Raw genomic sequence first — 23,133 nt, forward strand, 5'->3', positions numbered from 1 at the left:
CCCAAAGGGGCGTGGCTACATGGTCTGGTGGGCAGGTGGGCCTTCAGGTGAGATCAGGCAGGGGCAAGAGATCGCACAGGGGTGTGGTGGAGGGTGTGGTCTCCAGCTTACAGACCCGATAGGTTTTATTCTCTCTGCTTGCCTCTATCAGGGCCACCGTCCAACCCACCACCCACAAACTCATCCCTTTCCCACCTGAACCCTCGCGGAGTGCGGGCCTTGCAGAGCCTTCCGGGGCCACAGCCGCCTGCGGGGTCTCCAGGGGGCTTCCTGCTCCACCACACTGACCGGAGAGAGAAGCAATCTAGGAAAGAGGAGGAACTTTTTGTCTGTGACCCGCGGCTTAGGATTTTTGTACTTCGTGATGGTGTAAGAACGTAGGCTCCCGGGAGAAGCCACCACAGCCCTGGAGCTTCCATGGGCTTCTCGCCCCCTGTGCGGTGCTGAGACGCGGGGCAGGGACAGAGAGCCCGGGTCCTGGTCAGGCCCATGGCCCCGAGGGGAAGCACCCCACGTTGGGTGGGCACCCTGCACTTTCCGTTCACGATGTTTTCAGCCCACGGTGGGTGTCTCTGGACGGGCCGCCATGGTGATGTCTAGGCCCCTCTGTGTTTTCCTCTGTGAGCCCCGGCGGGGTCCTGGAGGGGCATCTGGGCCTTCCTCTGGTGCCTGAAGCAGTCTCCAGGCTCACAGACCCGCTGCTGGGCCGTGGCCTTGCCCCGTCCTGGGCCACTGCTCCTCCGTGGTAGACCAGCTGTCTGGCCATCGCCGCTGTCCCTGTGAACTCCTTAAGGGCTGATCCATGAGCTACTGCTGCCCGCACAGGCCGGCTGATCAAGCGTGGATTCCGGCAGCGTGATAACAGTAGGCAACTGGTGAGTCAGAAGGGAGAGTTCTGAGGGGGTGGGTGTTGCTCAGATCACGCTAATAAAAATATATATAAACACTGAGGAGGACGAGTAAAAATAGACGAGAAGAGGGAGCAGGAGCTGCGTAGAGGACGTGGGTGGGGGCCAGGGCCCCAGAGGCTCCCCATCTGTCCCCAGAAGCTAAGGTTTTCTGTTGGGGCCGGTTGCCTAGCAACCTTCCACAACCCGGCGCCACTCCTGCCGCCGGCAGGCTGGTCCCCAAACCTCCCGGCCAGCGGCTGCGCTATTTTCAGATATGGGTCAATGGAAAACACTTGCAAATCTGGTCCTTGGTTCACAGCGCCACTGGCCAGGCCCTGGTTTGAACAGCAGCATGTATAATTCAGTTAATGCCCTAATAAAATCGCACCAAGAGGCAGTGAGAGAATCGAAGTCGGGGGTTTTTATTTTTTTGGGTTAAGAGAGGAGCGACTTCAGGAGGGAGGCGGCTGCTCCCGCAGCGCACGGTGTCCCTCGGCGGTGAGCAGGTGGCAGGACCGGGACCCCTCCTCCGGGGTCCCCGCCTTGTGCCTCGTCAGGGGGTCTCACCCCCGCAAGCCGGCAGCTCTGGCCCGATGGGCTGGGTGCTCCCCTCAGATCTCTGCAGACATGGGGTGGGGGCTGGAGAGGGGCGGGGCGGCCCCCCGCCAGGAGGCACACGGAGCAGTCTCGGGCCCTGCACGGGCGTCCAGGTCAACAGGAGCCAGCGTGTGCGGCATGCACCTGCCTGGTCACGCCCCTGGGACATCGTGGCCACCTCGGCCTGTGTTTGCACATTTGGCGATGTTCACACAGGGCCGGCCCTGCCATGTCCCCATTGTGCAAGGATGCGTGACTCTGTGTGTGAGCACACACGCCACCCAGTCCAGGTGTGCGCGTGTGCATGTGTGTGCACGTGTGCACGTGTGCATATGCATGTATATGTGTGTGCATGTATGTGCGCATGTGCGTGTGTGTGTGGTGCATTGCTGGAAGGAGCCACTGGGGAAGCCATGCCAGCCTGGCGGCCTGGGCCGGGTCTCATCACCTTGTGATGGGGAGGGCGGCAGTTGACAGCCTCAGCCCGCTGTGCCAGGCTCTGAGGCCTCGGGGAGGGAGGGGGGACGTGGTCAGATCCGAGCTGCTGGCCTCGGGTGAGAGCCCAGGCACGCACCTCACAGCTCTAGAGGAAGCACCCCGGGACACGGCTTAGGGTTGCGAGCTGAGCATCTGCGTCCTGCATCCGCGTGTGTGACACGGGTGACTTTCTCCCTGGGGCTGGGGGAGGTGCCTTACAGTCTGCATTTCATCAACTTTCACCAGAATAAGGCACAAGGAGACGTCAGGGAAATGTGTCCGAGGTGGGGCTGGGTCCGCAGAGGGCGTTACTTTGTTTATTTGTGGGGAGTTAGGAGCAGGGGGAGTTGCCGTCTGGCTTCCGGACTAGATTCTTGGGGGTAGCGGTCCTGCGGGAGGTGTTTGGGGCAGGGGGACCCTGCCACCGGGATGTCACATCACCCCACCAGACAGTGTCTGCATCAGAGTGCCAGCTCCACTGCCCCTCCCAGCTCGCTGCTAACGGGCACCCTGGGGGGCAGCAGGTGATGGCCCAAGGCCGGGTCCCTGTTACCCACTGGGAAACCTGGATTGAGTTCCTGGCTCCTGGCTTTGGCTCGGTCCAGCCCTGGGTGTTGTGAATGGTTGGGGAGTGACTCAGAATGGGCGCTCTCTGTCTGTCTCTCTGCCTTTCAAATAAGTAAAATAAAAGAATAATTTTTTTTAAAAGAAAGACAAAGCGGCCTTTGCTCTGCCTCCGAAGAGTCTGGGGGTGGAGTCAGTTTTCTGGGGCCAAGCCCAGGGAACTCCTTCAGTCTTGGGGCCTGGGGGCCAGGGGCACCCATGACACCCCTTAGGGGCACCCCGCAATCACCGGGTCCTGGATGATGTTTCAAAATCCCATCCACCTGCTGGCGACTTAACCGGGATTCCTCAAAGCGTGCACATTTCATCCCACGCCATCACTGGCATCAAGGGTTTGCTACCAGCCCCGAGGCACTTCCGACAGGCCAGGTGTGTGTCCCAGCCACCTCGGTGTGTTAACACATGCGTGTGATCGCATGACACCTTGCGGGCTAGGACAGTTACCATCTTTACTTCACAGAGCAGCCTGGTCCCTAGGTGGGGTGGAGGGGAGTACCTGGCTCGGTGACTCAGCGCAGCTGGGATTGCAGCCAGAGCTCTGGGCTCACACCTGGCTTAGGCCTGGCTCCCTGGAAGCAGAGCCTGAGATGTGTTTTCCCGCAAGCGACTGACCCACAGAGCCCCTGGAGTCGCTGGTAGTGGAGGGGTGGGGAGCAGGCGAGGACAGGTCAGGGAGGCAGGGGACTGGGGAGAAGTGCGGCAGAGTGGGCTCTCCTTCAGCTTGGTGCACCTGTGAGTCTGCCCTGCACCCTGCCCCTGCCGGTCTCTATGGGGGACGTAGCTCCTGGCCCATCTTAGGAGGCGGCCACAGTGGGAGCCTGAATCGGGGCACCTGCCACACCCAGACATGGCCCTCCCAGCCCCAAGAAGTGACCCCAGGGTCTGGTGGGGTCTGGCTATCAGACCCCTCATCTGGGGCTGCGACACCAAGATGCCACCCATCCCCACGGGGCAGTCCTGAAGGGAGTGCTCTACAACCTTGGTGGCCATGGGTGGGGTGTTGGTGGGCGTCTCTCCCGGCGATTGCTAGAGAGGATCCTTTCAGTGCAAGTCTGAAGGCGACAAGAGGGCACAGAGGGTGTCCCCAGCGTCCCGCGCCCTCCCTCCGCTCAGAGCCGCGTGCACCTGTCCATGTGGCGCCTGCAGCTCCTGCTAGCTCTCAGTGATGGCTGGGTTGAATGTGCGGGTGAAGAATGAACGAGTGATGCATGAAGCCGCCAGGTGCCCGTCTCCGGGGTACCAGGCCTGCGGCCCCTCCCATCCCCCGAAGGACGTGGATGCAGAGTCCACGTGGGCCTGGTGTCCTCTGAAGCATTTGTGTGCTCACCGCCACCGTGTGGGTGAGAAGTGACGCTCCCCGGCTGGGGAGGGGGCAGCGGAGGGGAGGGCGAGGTGGGGACGTTCACACATGGTTACCGTTGCTGTTTACGGCGTCTCGGCCCTTCATGGCCGCAGCCAGTGGAAAAACGGCTTCACGCTGCCTGTAAAGGGTGACTCAGGGCCGCCCCGGCTAACGGCTTCCGCGGTGAGTGTCCCATTCACGCTGCGGGGCGGCGGGAACAAGGTGTGCCTGTGCCAGGGCTCGGATGCCTCACCAGCCCCTCATCTGCTCGGCGCCCCCACCCCTCCCGCTCTGTGGCTGGGTGGGGCGGGCTCCACTGCTTTCTTACTCACCGCGGTGTCACTGACCAGGCGCCACCACCCACCTGCGGACGGTCTCCTGGGCCCGGGACAGCCTCCACGGCCCGCCCGTCCACTCCTGGGAGCCACTGCCTCCAGAGAAGGCCTGGAGGGGCTCACTGCCCACCCCAGGCCTGCCGGTCAGGAGCGGATGGGCCCAGAGACGGGAGAGCTCGTGTCCTGTCTGCGGGGGAGTGCGGGGTCACCCCCACGCGTGGGAGTGACGACACAGGGGACGCAGCGGCATCCCAGCAGTGTCTGGGGTGCCAAGGATGGACGACAGAGGAAGCCATCGTTGGAGAAGATGGGAGAGGACGTGCCAGGCAGAGGAGACAGCTGGAAGGGCTACACTCTTCATGTGCTACCTGCTAGAACATTCTGTGGCCTTCAAATCTCAGCCGCTGTGGGGGACTTCTGGCTGCACCACAGGGAAAGTGGGCTCTCAGCTGAGCGGCTGGTTCCAGGCGCCCTGGCTGCCACTGGGAGAGTGATGTCCACAGTCCAAGTCCCCAGCCCGGCCCTTTCCTGTCCCCCGTCTCATCTCACCTGGTCCCCAAAGCCCCGGCTTCAGGAACTGCTGCTTCCGTTTGTCTCTCTGGATTTGCCTTTTCGAACGTCCCTTATACGTGGACTCACAGAACGTGTGCTCCACAGTCTGCCTCCTGCCACTTCGCACGGGGATTCCAAGGTCCGCCCAAGCCGCAGCTGCACCAGTACATCACCGTTTCCATGGGTATTGGGTTGTCCATCCACAGTTGGTTTACCTGTTTGTCAGGTGCTGGGCATTTGGCCTGCTTTTTTCTCACAGTACTGCTAGGAACACGGGTGCACACGGGTGAGGACGCGTGTTTCTGACTGTGGGTGTCTGGGGAGTAGAACTGCTGATCCCAGCGGGGTCCCATGCTCAACCCTCTGAGGACATCCAAACTGCGGTCTGAAGCCGCTGCACCGTTTCACGGTCCCACGCCGAGGGAATGAGGTGCCTGCTCTTACCAAGACGTGTGACACCCGCAGCCTCTAGTGGATGCACAGTGCTGCCCCCGTGGGTCCGGTTTGTCTTTCCTTGATGGTCGACCCTGTCGGGCATTGTTTGTGCCCATTTGATAGATTATGTGCGTGTCTTCTTTAGAGAAACGTCTATTTAGGCGCTTTGCCTTGTAAAGAATTGGATTGCCTTTTCATTACTGACCTGCAAGAGTTCATGCTATATTCTAGGTAAAGTTCCTTCTCAGATAATTTGCAAATATTTCCTCCCAGGCTGTGGGATGTTTTCATTTTTTTTTAAAAGTACCTTCTGAAATACAGCAGCTTTAAAATTGGATGAAATCAAATTTATTTATCTTTTGTTGCTTTTTGGGGTGTCATATCTAAGTAACCATTGATAATCCAAGAATATATAGATTTATCCTTGTTTTTTATTTGCTAAGCACGTTATAGTTTCAGCTCTCACATTTATGTCTGGTTTTGAGTCTATTTTTGTGGCTGAGGGGAGGAGAGCGGTTCCTTCGGTGTGGATCCAGTCGTCCCAACACTGATGATCGAGGGAACCAGTCTTCCCCTCGTTGAAAACCAGAGCGAAGGTGTTCTATCAGCTGAACATAGACGTACAGGTCCATTTCTAGGCCCTGCTCCATCTGCCTCACTAATCTACGTGCCTACGCTTATCACTCTCACACTATTTTGAGTTCTGTTCCTCTGTATTAATTTTGTTTTTAAAAAATTTGTTATTTTTTATTTTTTTAAGATTTATTCATTTTTTTGAAAGTCAGAGTTACATGGAGAGAGAAGGAGAGGTAGAGAGAGAGAGAGAGAGAGGGAAAGAGAGAGAGAGGTCTTCCAACCGCTGGTTCACTCCCCACTTGGCTGCAACAGCCGGAACTGTGCTGATCTGGAGCCAGGAGCCAGGAGCTTCTTCCAGGTCTCCCACGTGGGTGCAGGGGCCCAAGGACTTGGCCATCTTCTGTTGCTTTCCCAGGTGCATTAGCAGGGAGCTGGATCAGAAGTGGAGCAGCCAGGACATGAACCAGTACCCATATTAATTGCTGGCACTGCAGGTCACAGCTTTACCAGCTACACCACAGTGCCGGCCCCTCCCAGAGTCTTTGCCCATCTTCCCCACTTGGGAGGGTATGCAGGGCTCAGCGGCCTGGGTTCAAGTCTCAGCTCCACCACCTGTTAGAAGGGTGGTGTGGAAAAACCTTGTAACTGCTCCAGGCTTCAGTTTCTCGTCCATGGGTGGCCATCACGGCGTCATAATCCCATGGGGTTGTTGGGAGGGGACGTGAGGCACATGGTGCTGTGAGCACTGGGCTGCACTTGGTGTCGGTCACTGTCACTCGAGGTGGCACAGTGCTCCCAGCCTATGGCAAAGGAGGTCCCCAGGCCTTGGGGTCCTCTTCCCAACACCAAGCCCCTGTGCAGGGGCTCAGAGACTGGAGGAGCAGCCGAGAGGTTGAACTTGTTCAATTTTATCAGCAGTGACAGCAGCCCGTTCTGACTTTTTGTGGCCGCTGTATATATTTGTGAAAATGAGAAATTAAATCAGAAGCGACCTGCGCTGTGTTGTGACCTGTGGACCTGGGGCGGCGTCATTACTCGGTTAAAGTTTAGGTGAGCCAGAACTCCTGGACCCCTGCAAACTGAGGCTGACCCTTTAACGTCGCTAGCTACGCCCACCTTCCCAGGATGTACCTGTCACAGCCGGGACCAGTGCACATGCTAAGAAACCCACCCTGTTTGCCTATCCAGCTGTGGTACCACCTCCTCCCCTAAAAACAGAGGCGAGTGTGGGGCGCACTCCCGTTCTGCTACAGAGGGCGCCTGGGGGAGCCTGCCCTGCTCTGGACGCACCTCCCCCACCACGGGTGCCATCTCCAGCTTTGCTCTGCTCCCTGGCGCGTGGGCAGCTCCTTGGGTCACTCCCGTTGGTCTGTCCGTATGGGGTGGCTCGGGAATGGATGTTCATCCCCTCACTGCTACGTCTACTCTGTTCCTGTTTGCACACGGCACCAGTCTCCCATCACCATTTCTATCTCCACAGGGAGCAGAAACCCAGATTAAAGATTAATACATTCTCCGTCCTCGTAAGGTTCTTCCGAGACTCGCCAGTGATACGCGAGGTACTACGGTGGATAACTTCTTCTAGTGAGTCAGTGTGTTTGGTAGAACTTTTCCAGAACTCAACCCAGATTCTGGGGTGCAGGTTAACACTCAAGTGTAGGATGGGGTCCTGAGAAGCGTGAGACTGGACGTGTTTTAGGGGAAGGGAGGGCATGGCCAGGCAAGACGGCCACAGTCTGTCCTCTCTGAACTTACGGGGGCGCGCACTTGTTCTAATCGCACTGCCGCCCTAATCTACCCGTCCGTTCTGCTGTGATAACAAAAGTCCCCCAACTTGGCGGCTCCCAGCGTTTGACACTGACTTCTCTGCATTCTACAAAAGCGAGGTTGTAGGTCGGCTGCAGCCGTCCTGTGGCTCCTGTGGCCGGGAGAAGCAGCTCCTGTTTGCGAGACGCTGGTTTTGTGGCCCGAAGAGGAGACAGCGAGAGCTGCAGAAATCTGTGATGTGATTCTTTTACGAGGGGACTTCAGACAGCGTTTATTCTGGTGAAAAATATTTTGAAATCCAGGCACATTTCCATAAGATGCATTTATGAACTTTTTGAGACCCTTTATATGCATGAATCACGCAAGTTTTGAAGTGCCCCGGTGTTATCACATCGTCTTCCACCAGTCCGAGCCGGTCACGTGATGGAGGGTGGTGGTGGGGTGGAGGACTGAGATCAGCAATGGCTGGGGGGCTGCATCTCCCGCTGGGGTACAGGAGGAAGGCAGAGGCACCGACACAGTCCCCACAGCCTGGCGGCGCTCCACTCTTCCTTAAAATCAGGGTGGAGCTTCCGGCTGACTTTGCGGGTGCGTGGCCATTCACACACAGCATCCCTGTGATTCGTACGGGACCTACTGCCTTCCAGGGTTTGTGAGAGTTAAAGAATCACAGGATGCAGGTGTGGTGATCATGTGTCATGTGCTGTTTTGCGAGTGTTATCGCGTGTATTCTAAAAACCAAAGCTGGAGGTCCGCAGTGCAGTGAGTTCAGCTGCTGCCCGCGACTCTGGCCTCCCATGTGGGCGGCGGTTTGAGTCCCGGCTGCTCCACTTCCGATCCAGCTCTCTGCTATGTTCTGGGAAAGCAACAGAAGATGCCCCAAGTGCTTGGGCCCCTGCACCCTCATGGGAGACCCAGATGAAGCTCCTGGCTCCTGGATTTGGCCTGACCCAGGCCTGATCATTGCAACCATTTGGGGAGTGAACCACTGGATAAATCTCTCGCTTTCTTTCTCTTTATAGCTCTGGCTTTCAAATAAATAAATAAATAAATAAATAAGTCTTTAAAAAACAAAAACAGACATAAAAACACAAAGGCTGCAGTGAATTTCATTGACAAAATCTGGCGTCTTTGGGGAACGACTCAGTTATTTTTCAGACTTCTTCTCTATGCAGAAAAACATTCCTGGCAATGCAGACTGGCAGTTCATTCAGAAGGGATGAAAAGCAGATATTTGCTGCAATGTTTAGAAGTTTTTGGAAGTCTTGCTTCAATAAGCTCTTTGTCTTAGAAGAATGATTAAAAGCACCCTTTTTTTTTTGTAGGCAGCAGGGCGTGGCGCGGTTGATATGTTCAGTACATGTATGTGTCGGGAATGATGTATGAACAGCACGGGTCTCCCTGGCATGCAAACACACACCCCATGTAGTAACCCCCACCACCCCAGGACATCCCCGCAAATCGCCAAGGACGAGGCTCACCTGTTGGTTTGTGACAAGGTTGGAGTCTACTGTGGAAAACAGAGTATGTTTCTTTTTTTTTTGTTTTGTTTTGAACATTTGTTAATTTGAAAGGCAGAGTTGCAGGAAGAATGAGAGACAGAGGGAAAGAGAGAAAGCAAAGGAGAGCAAGAGAGAGAGAGAGAGAGAGAGAGAGAGAGTTCTTCCATCCACCTGTTCACTCCCCAAACGGCTGCAAAGGCCAGGGCTGGGCCAAGGTGAAGCCAGGAGCCAGGAGCTTCTTCTGGGTCACCTATGTGGGTGCAGGGGCCCAAGTCCTGGGCCAGCTTCTGCTGCTTTCCCGGGTGCAATGGCAGGGAGCTGGGTCAGAGTGGAGCAGCCGGGCTGCCAACATCGCAGCAGCCGCTTTACCCGCTGTGCCACGGTGCCAGCCCCACAAGACACGCAAAGCCTGCAGCCAGCAGGGTGAACAGCCTCTGGCAGGTTGGGAGCAAGCATTTACAAGCAGCTTATCTGACAAAGGACTAAAATCCAGAATATATCTGCAACTCAAGAAGTCCACAACAAAAAACCAACCAGTTCGGTTAATGAATGGGCAGAAGACCAGTGTGGACAGTTCTGAAAAGAAGAGATACAAATGGCCAACAAATGTACAAAAATACATGAAAAAGTTCTGGAGACCACAAGTCACCAGGCACAATGAGATATCACTCCACCCTCGCTAGAACGGCTGTTATCAGGGAGACAAACTAACCAGTGCTGCCCAAGATGTAGAGAAAGGAGAACCCTCGAACGCTGTAGGTGGGAATATAAATTAGCACAGATGCTACGGAAAATGATATGGAGATTCCTTAAAAAGCCAAGAGTAGAGGGGCCAGCACTGTGGCATAGAGGGCAAAACCGCAGCCTGCAGTGCCGGCATCCCATACTGGCGACGGTTCGAGTCCCGGCTGCTCCACTTCTGATCCAGCTCTCTGCTAAGGCCTGGGAAAGCAGTGGAAGATGGACCAAGTCCTTGGACCCTGTACCCACGTGGGAGACCCAAAGGAAGCTCCTGGCTTCAGATTGGTTTAGCTCCAGCCATTGTGGCCATCTGGGAAGTGAACCATCAGATGGAATTCCTCTCTCTCCCTCTCCTTCTCTCTCTTCGTAACTCTGACTTTCAAGTAAATAAATAGATCTTGAAAAAAAAAAAAAAGCTAAGAGCAGAACCTCCCTGTGACCCAGCAGTCCTGCTATGGGGCATTTACCGCATAGAAATGAAATCATTTGTCAAAGAGGTGTCAGTTCTTGTGTGCTCATTGCAACACCACTACTCCCAGTGGCCAAGATACAGGTGCCCACCAACAGGGGAGTGGGTAAGGAAACGCGGTGTATACAGGCGGAACTCTACTCGGCCACGGAAAGAGCAGACTGCTGTCCTTGGCAGGAAGTGGGGCGAGGTGAGATCAGCCAGACAGATACCGCGTGTGCGTGGAGTTTGAGACCCAGGAAGCCCCGTGTGAACAGAGATCGGGGAGCTGGGAGGGAATCTGGATGATGGGCGGGCGCTAGGAGTCGGTGAAGGGATCGCTTCCAGGGTCACACAGCACGGTGGGGTGGGCGTGGCTTACCCTGACCTCACTTACCTCTTATGAGAAAGTAGAAGAAGCAGGCTCCATGCCTCCGATCTTACAATCAAGCCGCAGAAGGGGAACTATCCACGGCCGGGATTCGGTCAGCACACAGCGTGCGTGTGTTCAAAGGTTGCACGGAGTCCGTCCACACATACAACTGTTGTCAAAAAATTCATACAAAGCTGTCTGTTTTCCCTGGGCCTGCAGAGACGCCACCGCACACAGGAGTGCATGAGGACAATGGGTGCTGCACGCGGGCTCCGCGCTTCAGCTGCAGCAGGGCGGCGCTTTGGACCGGGGAGTCCAGACACCAGCTCGCTGGGTTCCTGCTCCACGTCCCCCCTGGGGCTGTCCTGGGGGGGCACTGTGGACCTCACGCGAGCGCCAGCGCTTTCCATTTTGCTTTCTTTTAAATCATGAGCACAGAACGGCCGTGTGCACGCAAGTTTCTGTCTGGAAGTTGTAAGCTTCCAGCAGAACCTCCATCTCTCCAGACAGACAGAGCAGCTTTAGATGCTGCTGCTGGAGACCCGGCCGTGCTCCACCCTCCCATCACCTTCAGAACCTGGAAGCGGAACGTGGATTGGGAGCTACATTATTTGACTTTTATCCTGAGTCTACTTTTCTTTCTTTCTTTCTTTCTTTCTTTCTTTCTTTCTTTCTTTCTTTCTTTCTTTCTTTCTTTCTTTCTTTTTCTTTCTTTTTTTTTTTTTTGACAGGCAGAGTAGACAGTGACAGTGAGAGAGAGAGAGAGACAGAGAGAAAGGTCTTCCTTTACCGTTGGTTCACCCCCCCCCCCCCATGGCCGCTGCGGCCGGCACACTGCGCTGATCCGAAGCCAGGAGCCAGGTGCTTCTCCAGGTCTCCCATGGGGTGCAGGGCCCAAGCACTTGGGCCATCCTCCACTGCGCTCCCGGGCCACAGCAGAGAGCTGGCCTGGAAGAGGGGCAACCGGGACAGAATCCGGTGCCGCGACCGGGACTAGAACCCGGTGTGCCGGCGCCGCAAGGCAGAGGATTAGCCTAGTGAGCCGCGGCGCCAGCCTATTTTACTTCTTTTTTTTTAAAAAAGGGATTCCTTCCTTCCTTCTTTTCCTTCCTTCCTTCCTTCCTTCCTTCTTTCCTTCCTTTCTCTCTCTCTCTCTCTCTCTCTCTCTCTTTTTCTTTCTTGAGATTTATTTATTTATGTGAAAGTCAGAGTTATGCACAGAGAGAGGAGAGGCAGAGAGAGAGGTCTTCCATCCGATGGTTCACTCCCCAGTTGGCCACAATAGCCAGAGCTGTGCCGCTCCGAAGCCAGGAGCCAGGAGCCAGGAGCTTCTTCTTAGTCTCCCACTTGGGTACAGGGACCCAAGGACTTGGGCCATCTTCTACTGCTTTCCCAGGCCATAGCAGAGAGCTGGATCAGAAGAGGAGCAGCCGGGACTCGAACTGGTGCCCAAATGGGATGCCAGCACTGCAGGTGGCGGCTTTACCAGCTGTTCCACAGTGCTGGCCCATCCCCTAACCTATTTTAAAAAGAAACAGTTTCCATCTTTAAAAAAATCATTTGTTTCTGTATGAGAGAGAATGAGAGAATGAGTGAACGAGTGAATGAGTGAATGTGTGTGTGTGTGTGTGTGTGTGAGAGAGACAGAGAGAGAGAGAGAGAATATGAGTGAACTCTGACCCACTGATTCACTGCCCAGGAGCCTTCAATGGCTGGGGCTGGGCCAGGCTGAAGCTGGGAGCCAGGACCTCCATGCAGGCCTCCCAGGTGGGTGTTAGGAACCCAACAACTTGAGCCCTGACGGCTGCGCCTGGGCTCCGCGTCAGAGGGAAGCTGGAATCCGGCAGCAGAGGCCGCATCAAACCCAGGCCTCCAAGGCGGGGCGGGCGTCCTAACCCACAGCCTGGCCACTGGGCCACTCGCTGCCCCCCGGGTGGACTCTGCGCGATGAGACACCTGACGACTCTGCGAGTTCTGCCCGGGGGTCTTTGTGTCTTTTACGTCTGATTGGCAGCTGCTCCGGTGGAGACATCTGGGCTTCTTCCCACCCCCGAGGCCCCGCCCCCGGGTCTGGGGCTTTTCTCACGCTGATCCCTGGGATAAACCCTCCGCGGTCCGGCTTTCAACCTCCTGTCTGTGCTTTGCCCCTTGCTCAGGCGTCCTGGCGGAGACGCCTCGTTCACTCTTTCACTGTGCGATCGGAAGGTGCTCCCAGCTCTGGGGCATTTTCTCAGATTTCGTCATTTCCTCCCTGTTATTGTGTTGTTTTCCGTGTCACTTCCGTCTCGTCTATGCTAGCCCTCCTGGACGAGCGTCTAAGTTTCTGGTCTTTCCTGGTTTATTATCTCTATCTTTTAAAAAAAGGTTTATTTATCTTGTTTGAAAGGCAGAATGACAGAGAGACAGAGAGACCGAGGGAGCTTCTATCTGCTGGTTCACTCCCCAGCTGTCTGCCGCAGTCAGCACTGAGCCAGGCCAAAGCCGGGAGCCAGGGACCAGGAGCTCCATCCGGGTCTCCCGCGTGGGTGTCAGTGTCCGGGCTGAGCCAGGCCAAAGCCGGGAGCCAGGGACCGGGAGCTCCATCCGGGTCTCCCGCGTGGGTGCCAGGGCCATCACCTGTTGCCTCCCCGGCAACTTCAGAGCATCCGGGACTCAAACCCGCACTCTGACATGGGTGTGGGCGTCCCGGGCAGTGGCTTCCGCACTGTGCCACAGCTGCCGCTCCTGTTAACTGCCTTTGATTCTCTGCTTTCTCAGGGGTTTTCTCACACCAACGTTCCAAGAAGCTCTACTGGTTCTGGTTTAGTTACGGTGTTCTTAACCGCTGAGAGCTTCCACTCTGTCAATGTCCTCATAAAAGGCGACGTCCTTGTCCCCCGAGTGCAGCATCCTTTCTCGGATCCGGGAGCATTCATGATCACTCTGCAGACACACTTCTCTTCTCCTCGGTTCTTTCTTTCCCCCAAGTTCCTTGCTTGATTCCTCCTTCTTATTTATTTATTTTTTTGAAAGTCGGTGTTACACAGAGAGAGAAGGAGAGGCAGAGAGAGAGAGAGAGAGAGAGAGCGAGAGAGAGGTCTCCCATCTGCTGGTTCACTCCCCAAATGGCCACAACGGCCGGAGCTGCGCTGATCTGAAGCCAGGAGCCAGGAGCTTCTTCCAGGTTTCCCATACGGGTGCAGAGGCCCAAGCACTTGGACCATCTTCAACTGCTTTCCCAGGCCATAGCAGAGAGCTGGATCGGAAGTGGAGCAGCAGGGACTCGAACTGGCGCCTATATGGGATGCTGGCACTGCAGGCGGCGGCTTTACCCACTATGCCACAGCGCCGGCCCCAATATTCTTTCTTCTTTACTCCTGTGGTTGACATGTCTGGCAGTCACTCAGGAATTTCCGTAGGGGGTTCGATTGACGGTTCCTGTGTAAGCCGAGGCACTCGAACGCGAGTTGGAAGCTTTAGGGATGGGATGCGCTGTTCCCCCTCAGGGGAGCCATGGCCCAGGCCATTTCTGCATGTAGGGCTTCCTCCTTCTGCTGGGACAGTGTTGTGGGTTGAGTTGTGTCTCCCTGCGAGGGCAGCCTGGGCCTTGACCCCCAGTTCTCAGAATGTGACCTCACTTGGAAATAGGGCTGCTGCAGAGTGAACTACCCGGGGCTCGCTGTGGCCAGGTGAGCCTGTGGGAAGGTGGAGGCTCAGGGAAGCCCTACAGAGACGCTGGGGAGAGGGGGCGCAGGCACCGCGGGTGGGGAACGCCGGAGCCCCAGAAACTGCGGGAGCGAGAAGGGGCCTTCCCCCGGCCGGTGAGTCCCTGCCTGCCTCTCGGTGTCCGGCTTCGGCCCTGGGACAGCGAGAGCACCTGCTCCAGCAAGGGGGGGGGGTGGCGCCCTGTGTGTGGCCTGTGGTGGGGGCGGCCCTAGCAGACATGAGGGAGGTGTGAGCTGCCTGCAGCTCCCGCGGGGTGCACCGGGGTCAGGACGCGGAGGGGAGCCCCCCTCTGTGGCACGGCCATACCTCCCCCCACCTCTGCTCCCATCTCACCAGGCCCTCTGCAGTACCAAGGTGCCTGGGCGTGCAGCTCCCGCGGGGTGAACTGGGGTCAGGTTCTCCTGTTTAATTGTCTGGAGATGAGCGGTGGGCGGAGCAGCTGGCTTTCCTCCCGACTCCCAGCCCCGGCGCTGTCAGCCTGCCCTCTCTGCCCCTAAGTCTGTGTGCCCTGTTACAGCCACAGGTCACAGTGTCTGCAAATTCCCCCAGGAGCACGTGAGGGCGCCCTCTTCTGGCCTCGCCACGCGTGTGCTCGGGCCTCGGGCCGGGCCTCTCCCTGCGCAGTCTAAGACCCTGGGGAGCTTCCTTCCGCAAGGCCTCTTGGCCGCCTCCACGCAAGGGACCCCTCAGTGGACGTGAGCTGAGCGCAGGGAGCAGCGATGGGCCTGAGGCGCCTTGAAGCTGAAACGAGGAGGCGTCGGCTTCAGGCCCAAGAAGGCTCAGCCCTGAGGCTGTGGAGAGGAGGGACCCACCCTTCCTCTACAAGTGGAAATTTGTGTTTCCAACCGAGAAAACGACTCGGAACTCGGCCTGCCGCTCGGCGCTATAATTACAAAACCACGCCTGCCCCTGCGAAGGCTTTCGAGTTCCCATCGAGGCCGGGGCTGGTTGGGCCGTTCACCTTTGGGGCTGACGCCCTCAGAGCTGAGCAGCTGGGCGTGACTTGCAGCTCACCCAATTCTAGGAGGAATGCGGTATTTTTAACCGGTTTTCCTAGAGCTGTTTCAGTGCTGACGCATTTCTCTGCTCAATGCAGTCTCCTGTCCAGTTCCCCCCCCCACCGGGCCGGGCTGCCTCCTGTACCCCTCGTCCTCCCCGGAGTCACTCATTCTAGACGCGCATGGGGTCCCTGCCCGGCCTTGTCTGCGAGGATGTGTGTTGTTTCGAGGGGCGTCTCAGGTACCGAAGTCAAAGCCCTACCTTAGGGCCCTGGTCCTGCTCTGGGTCTGGCTGAGTGGACGCTGTCGTGGACATGTGTGACACCTGTTCACGTATCGGGCTTTTGTACCAGGCCATGACCAGCACATCTCTCCCTGCCTGTTCTGATGAGAAAAATGGTTTCTCAAGGCAACTCAGGACGGCCTGTTTTTACTGTGGCAGAGGGACTGGTGGAGCGACCTGGGGACCCAGGGCGTCTTCCGGAGGAGTGGGCTCTCTGGACAGTGTCGCCAGAGCTCCAGGTGCAGCTTCCTCCCCGTGAGAGAGGGGCCTCACTCCGGGCGTAGCGGGCGCAGCATCTCTGGCAGACATCACCAAAGGGAGCAGGGATGCCGGGCGGCCGGCCCAGCCCCTGGGCCGTCTGTGCTCCGCAGTCCCCAGGAGTTTCTCCCTCTGTCCTGTCCACCTCTCTGCTTCACTCCCCTGGCGGGCGTCCTCCAAACAGCGGCAAATATGGCGGCTCCTGCTCTCATCTCAGGGAGTGCCCAGGGCCGGCCGGCTCGAGGCACAAGCTGGAAACCGAGCAAGGGCTCTGCCTGGACCGCCTCCGCCTGTGCCCATCCCTGGGTGCCCGGTGGAGGTGATGCCGGAGCCCCTGCAGGAATACGGCCGCTCTCGTTTGTACCACTGAAGAAGGGGGCGGTACGGGCGTTTCCCCAAGTAAGGGACGTGCTGGTCTGGACACGGCCCCGCCACGGGTCCGCCACGGCTCTCGCTGTTTTCCCCATAGCTGTGGGGTCTCGATGGTGCCCAGGGAACTGTCCTTTGGTTGTCGACTCTCAGAAATGACTGAAATGGTCTTCACCGTGCAGCAGAATGATGTGGCGGGATACGGCCATCGACACGCGACACGCGACACGCGACACGTGACACATGTGTACAAAGGCTTGTGGGTGGGGTGAGGCAGCGGTCCCTGAGATTGGCAGGGGTGGATCTACGGGGCAGAGTGGGGGGGCGGCAGACGGGGAGGGAAGGCGGCAGGTGGTTGGCGCTGGATTGCGCCCTGGGCTGCCGAGTGGGCTGTCAATCACGTCGGGGACGAGGAAGCTGAGCCTTGGGACGCTCTGCTGACCCCCCCCCCCCGTCCCCAGGGTTGCTTGGGAGCAAAGACAGCAGGGGGGGCCTCGTGCCCAGACAGGCAGTCAGCTTTCCATGGCACTGCCCGGGAGGAGGGGGAGCTTACAACCGGCCCGGAGTCACCCGACTGTGCGGCCAGGGGAGACCCCAGGTCCTGCTCACTGGCGGGGCCGCAGTCCTTTCTTGAAACAGTGGAGGTGACTCTCAGAGCCGCCTTTGAATCTCACGCGTGCCTCTTCCATGGGGTGAGCCCTGAGCCGGGCCTCCCAGCGGGCAAACTGACAAGCAGAGCTGCTGATGCGGCCGCCAGCTGCGCGCCGGGTGCCGGGCTGAGCCTTCCCTGGAACCTGATTTTTATTTTGCAGAGAGAAAGGCACAGCCATCTCCCGTTCTTTCGCAGTCTTTCCTGAGCCTCGCAAGCACAGAAGAGAATGCACGGGGTCGTCTACACGGGCACGCATGGGGTCGTCCACACGGGCGCAGGGGCTCCACGCTTCCAGCAAAGGAGCGCTGCTCCGGCACCGTTTCGATAGGACGCACTCTCGGACCGAGTGCCCCGGCTCCAGAACCTGCCCCCATCGCACCCCAGGAAGATGCCACCATTTGCTGGTGACCTTGTGAGGGGCAGCGTGAGGCTTACGGTGATGCGCGCCTCTTGTTTTAGGAAGATCGGTGTGGGGTGTGAGCTGGGCTCCTCCTGGCCCTCTCCATAGAGCCATCGTCTTCATACCCGCGTGGATTTGCTCCATCTGCCGGCTTCTGGTGTTGAGCCGTGTCCGTGGGGCTCAGGGGTGAGGTGCTGGCAGCCCCCTACTCCCATGGTGCCTGTCAGCAACGTCTCTTTCCTTTGTAAAGAGAAATTTGTTTTCTAAATTTTCATTTGTTTATTGAGAGGGAGGGAGGGAGGAGAAGAAGAAGACGAAGACGAAGACGAAGACGAAGAAGAAGAAGAAGAAGAAGAAGAGAGAGAGAGAGAGATCTTTCATCTGCTGGTTTACTACTCAAATCCTGCAACAGCCAGGGCTGGGCCAGGCCGAAGCTGGGAGCTCAATCCAGGTCTCCCATGTTGGTGACAGGGACGCAGCTGCTGGGGCCCCACCCCTGCCTCCCAGGGTGTGCATTAACCAGGAGCATAGCTGGGACTGAACTCGGGACTCTGGTGTGAGAGGCAGGTGTCTAAATCACTGCTGCACCGAACACTGGCCTTGGGGTTCCCACCAGCTCCCGAGTGTCCCCCTCAGCTGACCCCGCCTGCAATCCCAGGGCCCCTGAGGACTAATCAGCCGTGTTATCTGCATTTCCTTCTCCGTCAGTGGGGACTTACCCGTTGAAGCAAAATAAAGAAATGGTATTTGAGGAGAAATAATATCACATTTCTTTTAAGAGTGAATTCAGGGGCTGGTGCTGTGGCGTGGCTGGTAAAGCCGCTACCTTCAGTGCCAGCATTTCATATGGGCACTGGTTCAAGTCCCAGCTGCTCTACTTCTGATCCAGCTCTCTGCTATGGCCTGGGAGAGGGGTAGAAGATGGCCCAGGTCCTTGGGCCCCTGTACCCGTGTGGGAGACCCGGAAGAAGCTCCTGGCTCCTGGCTTCAGATGGGCCTATCTCTGCCACTGCAGCCATTTGGGGAGTGACCCAGCAGATGGAAGATCTCTCTCTCTCTCTCTCTCTCTCTCTCCCTGCCTCTGCCTCTCCGTAACCCTGACTTTCAAATGAATAAATAAACCTTTAAAAAAAGAGTGAATTAAAATCCCACGTAAGTGTATTTCTCACATTATGTTATGATATAGAAGGATATTTGCAATTCACTTGGACAGTCTATCTGTATAGCTTGGCTCCTGTGTAGCTAGTTTTATGTGCACTGCAAACACCAGGTGGAATTTCTCAGAAGAAAAGATGAGAGAGAAGTACAAGAGGAACCAGACAGGGACTGACGTTTTAGGAGGACAGACTCTGCAGAAAACCTGTTTGTGGCGTGCTAGGCATGGCTGAGTCCCGAGCTGCACCTGCTGGCCCACTGTGTCTCCTGCTGGGGGTTAACTGAGTGCCGAATCGCAGCTACCGGCCCACGGGAACTCCTCCTGCCCGCTTTGTGTCGGTCACATGAGGATTAGAGCATTGATGATTAGAACCAAGTGGATGGGATGCACCTGCACTTGCCCAGGAGTTCTCTTACCTGTTGGGAGCAGAGAGGGGTTCCCCGCTGGGGAAGCGATGGGAGAGGCTTTGAGCCTCAGGACTTCCCAGCACCGACCCTCTGTCTCAGTCTGGAAGGTGGGGAGGCAGGAAGCTGCACTGGGGAGACCGAGTTTAGGGCTGAGGAGCACGGTGAAGAGCTGCAGCCAGTGTTGTGGGCGCTCGTGGGATACCCAAGGAAGACAGTGTTAGAGAGCGGGCTTTGCTTTGGCTCCTGGTTCTGGGGGTGGCCTTCTTGCTGGCAGAGTCCTGGGCCATGCCGGGCGTGGCATGGCAGGAAACGGGAAGTGTGGCACACGTGTGTCCTGTGGTCTCTCTCATGGTCTAAACCAGCAGGCCTCCGTCACGGGGGCTCCAGCGACGACCTCGTCTACCCCGCATCACCTCCGGAAGACTCCGCCTCCGAGTTGCAGCTCGTGAAGCTGAGGGGACGCAGCTGCGCTCTGCCTCCCCAGGGAGTGGGGGGCCCGGGCACCCTCCACAGCCGCCTGGGCAGGGGGACGGCAGCCCCACCGCTGCCTCCGCCTCACAATGTCCCTCCCACGAGCCGATAACGGGACTGGGATTCTGAGCACCCACCACCCCCACCCACCACTGCGTCCTAGCACCCAGGGGGCCAGAGTCCCATGCCACCCGTCCGGCCACTCTGGGGCTGTCTCTGTCCCCTGGAAGCCGAGCCTGGGGCGGCAGCCAGTGTGGAGGTAGAGCTCCCAGGGGAGACAGCGAGGGGTGGGGTAGGGGGAGGAGGACAGGAGAAGCCACGTGGGGCGGGCTCTGGGGAAGCCTCCCTGATCCAGGGTGAAGCACGTGGGGCATTGTCTGGCCTGGAGACAATGCTCGCAGTGCGGTCTCCGTGGCGGCTGGTCCCAGGCTGTGGTTGGTGCCGGGCTGTGGCTGGCCCTGGGCTGTGGCTGGTCCCGGGCTGTGGCTGGTCCTGGGCTGTGGCCGGTCCCGGGCTGTGGGCCAGTCCAGGGCTATGGCTGGTCCTGGACTGTGGGCCGGTCCCTGGCTGTGGCTAGTCCCGGGCTGTGGCCGGTCCTGGGCTGTGGCCGGTCCCAGGCTGTGGGCCAGTCCTGGGCTGTGGCTGGTCCCGGGCTGTGGCTGGTCCCGGGCTGTGGCTGGACACGGGCTGTGGTTGGTCCCGGGCTGTGGCTGGACACGGGCTGTGGCCAGTCCCAGGCTGTGGGCCAGTCCTGGGCTGTGGCTGGTCCCGGGCTGTGCACCGGCCCTGGGAGAGCGGGAGCCTCCTTGCTACGTCTCCGGCTGCCCCACACCCAGCGCTCGCCACAGCAGACTCCTCCTGAGTCAGGAGCTTGGGCTGGCGTGGTGGGGTCTCCTACTCAGGCCTCGGACCTCTGTGTTCCCTTCTGAGACCCCGGGGTCTCTGGCGGCTCCGGCAGCTGCTGGCGGGGTCCAGAGCCTCGTGGCTGTGGGACTGAGCTCCCTGCCTCCTGGGCTGTCGGTCAGGCAGCTGTCAGCCCGTGGGGGCGCCCGTGTCATTTCGCTGGGTGGGCTCTCGTGATGTGGCAGTGGCTCAGTGGCTTGGGCTGCAGACAGACTGACTTCCAGCCCGGGACGTGGTGGTGGTGGGGGAAGCATGGGTTTAGGTGTGAATATGGAGGGTGTGAGAACTAGGAAACAAGATTCTCTCTCTGGACGGCACAAGGGGAGTCTACTGACAGCTTCCAGAAGTTTCTGGAGCCACAGGCAGTGTTGGAAGCAGGCTGGATGATCCGTGATTAGTGACAGCTGGATAGGCAGGGGTATGGTTGCTTCCTGAGTGGGGTTTTCGGAATTTCTTTAAGTTTGGTTCTAAATGATTAGCCACCCTTGCCATCTATAGTAGTGACTTGTGAGACTCCTTGTATCGTCCCTGAAATAAGGAACCATGGAGTGGGAGCAGGTGCATGGGGCTGGTCCACTCACCCCCCGTGAGCCAGCTGCCTGGGGAGCAAGTGGGCAAGGCGCCAAGAGGCACTGCTGTCCCTGTGCTGGGCCTGCGGACGCTGGCCGAGGGAGTGGCCGTGAGCACCCTAGCACCCAGCAGAAGTGAGCAGGAGGGAGAAGCCGACACCCATGCCTGGACTCTCCTCTTCCCACACATCCTGAAGGCAGTGGGGTTCTGGAGCCCGGGCCTCTTCTCGAATCTCCCTCACCTGGCGGTGGTGTGGGGGCCAGATCTGTACCCCGGGGTGCTGTACCCCTGGGCCCCTCTACGGGTGAGTGGGGATGGGGGAGTGTGCCTTCTCTTGGACTGGAACACACTGTCCACGGAGAGACGCTCGCGGTCCCTTCACTCTTCCAACTTGGCTTTGCGCGGATCTCGGGGTCAGAATGTCCTGTGGGTCACGCTTGGGGTTTGGCATTGCCCGCTGCTCACCTGAGCCATGGCGGGGAGAGCCAGGGCGAGCCTGGGGATGTCCAAGGCCAGGCTTCCCATCTGAGCTCAGCCGCCAACCCAGGTGGGGCAAAGATGACGTCGCGTACGCTCTGAGCATTGTTGTCCTCATCGGTCAACTGGGACATGATGTTGCCTCACAGAAGGGGGCAGATGCCTACGGAAAAGAGCTTAGGACGGTGATGTCTGCAACACAGGTTCTTCTTCGAGAATTTCCTTAACCTCTGAGCGAGGAACCCATTCTCACCCACCTCGTGAGCCTCGCAGGCAGAAGCATTCTATACAGAACTTAAAAAAACGCAGTCTCCTTTTTGTGTGCCTTTTCAGTGGCAAACAGCGCCGGGAGTGGGAAGGCCAGGCTGGTTCATTGCTGGTTTTTATATTTGAAAGGGGAGATTAATAGGAGAAGTCTCAATTCAGAAACTTCAAGAAGCGGAGGGTGTGGTGAGGGTGGAGAGGGGGGATTGCATTTCCTGTTTTCCCTTGCGATGGTGCAGGCCAGCACGGAGAAAACCATGGAGACCCACGGAGAAATTCCAAAATCCGTCTGTCTGCCCGGCCCGAAAGGTGACGCGTGGAAGTGGAGGGTTTGTCTCGGGGGCTGGGGCTTGCAGGGTGAAGCCAGCGTTCACGGGGTGACATCAGGCTGCGAGGGAGGCCAGCGGCAGGAGAGCCAGGAGTCTGGTTTCCATTTACAGTTGGGTCCGTCCCGCGGTGGGGAGGAGGAGGAAGGGCGGGAGGAGGGGGAGGAGGAGGAGCCGGAGGGAGCCCTGACTGTATCCCTGGACCCACTCCAGTGCCGAGCTCAGTGTTCTGGGCTGCAGCCTCTGCGAGGGCTGCAGGAGGAGTCGCCTCCGGAGTCCCCGACGTGGGAGGAGAAGGCCACGGGCAGCGAGCGGGAACAGGATGCGCCCTGGTCCGGCATAACGGAATCTCGAAGCCCGGGGACATAGCCGTCTTGGGGTTTGCTCAGGGTAAGTGGGGGTCCTCCGGGGGCTCCCCGGCTTTGCGGGCAGGGGCAACACGCCGCTCCTGCGTGGCTTGGTGGCTCTGCGGGCACTGAGCTCATCTCACTCGCTGTCTGTGCGTGTGGGAGAGGCTGTGGGGTTTCCTTCTCCCCGGGGGGTGGCCGGGTTTCCTCAACTCAAGGCTGTAGCTGGGTTCCAGCCCCGCGTGCGCCCTGTTTGTCTCGGCTCTGATTTGTCTGTGGTTGTCGCCACCTTCCCAAGTGCAGCCGGGGCTGTGTTTGCAGAACGGGCTTTGCCCAGGGGTTCGGAGCCAGCCGTAGAGCGGCTCCCCCGGGGGGTGCTCCCTGCCCTGTCCGAGAGGAAGCCCAAGTGGATTTTGTGCCCTCGTATGGCAGGGGAGACGCTGACGCCTGGGCTCAGGGCCAAATTCAGAGTTCCTCGGTCATGGCCATCGGGGCTCCGTCTTTTCAGGAATCTGAAGTCCCCGTTGGACACTTTGCCCGTGGGGATTACCGAGAGGAGCTGCAGGGCTCAGAGGGCGAGAAGGCACTGGGGCTTGGGTGTGCCCAGGGGATACGGCAGGGCTCCTGGGACCCCAAGCTGGCCGCTCTGGCCCAGAAGTGAGACCGCTGCCGCAGGGCTGCCCCCTGGCCGGGTGGACGCAGGCTGGGGCTCAGGTCCTCTCTTCCGCCCGGAATGGAAATTGTTGGCTGATTGTGGCCCATTTCAGGAGCTTACTGTTAGAGGATCGACTGGGATGGAGACGGGGTGGGGTCCCTGGAATGGTTCCAAGGAGCCTTGGGTGTGGTTGGAGAAAAAGCAGCATTTCACAGAGGGCCCCCACAGAGACT

At 58.2% G+C, this 23,133-nt stretch overlaps 1 protein-coding gene across 1 annotated transcript in view; it reads left to right on the top strand.

Annotated features, from left to right (window-relative positions):
- Window positions 1-22,121: 22,121 nt before the first annotated feature.
- COL6A3 (collagen type VI alpha 3 chain) overlaps window positions 22,122-23,133 on the top strand; it is an 88,174-nt gene continuing 87,162 nt past the window's right edge. Inside the window, exon 1 of the mRNA XM_051838217.2 lies at window positions 22,122-22,288. The gene's annotated coding sequence lies outside the window, so the exon portion shown is untranslated. The remainder of the gene's footprint in view (window positions 22,289-23,133) is intronic.

The sequence above is a fragment of the Oryctolagus cuniculus genome, chromosome 3, assembly GCF_964237555.1.
Source record: "Oryctolagus cuniculus chromosome 3, mOryCun1.1, whole genome shotgun sequence".
In the NCBI taxonomy this organism is placed as follows: domain Eukaryota; kingdom Metazoa; phylum Chordata; class Mammalia; order Lagomorpha; family Leporidae; genus Oryctolagus; species Oryctolagus cuniculus.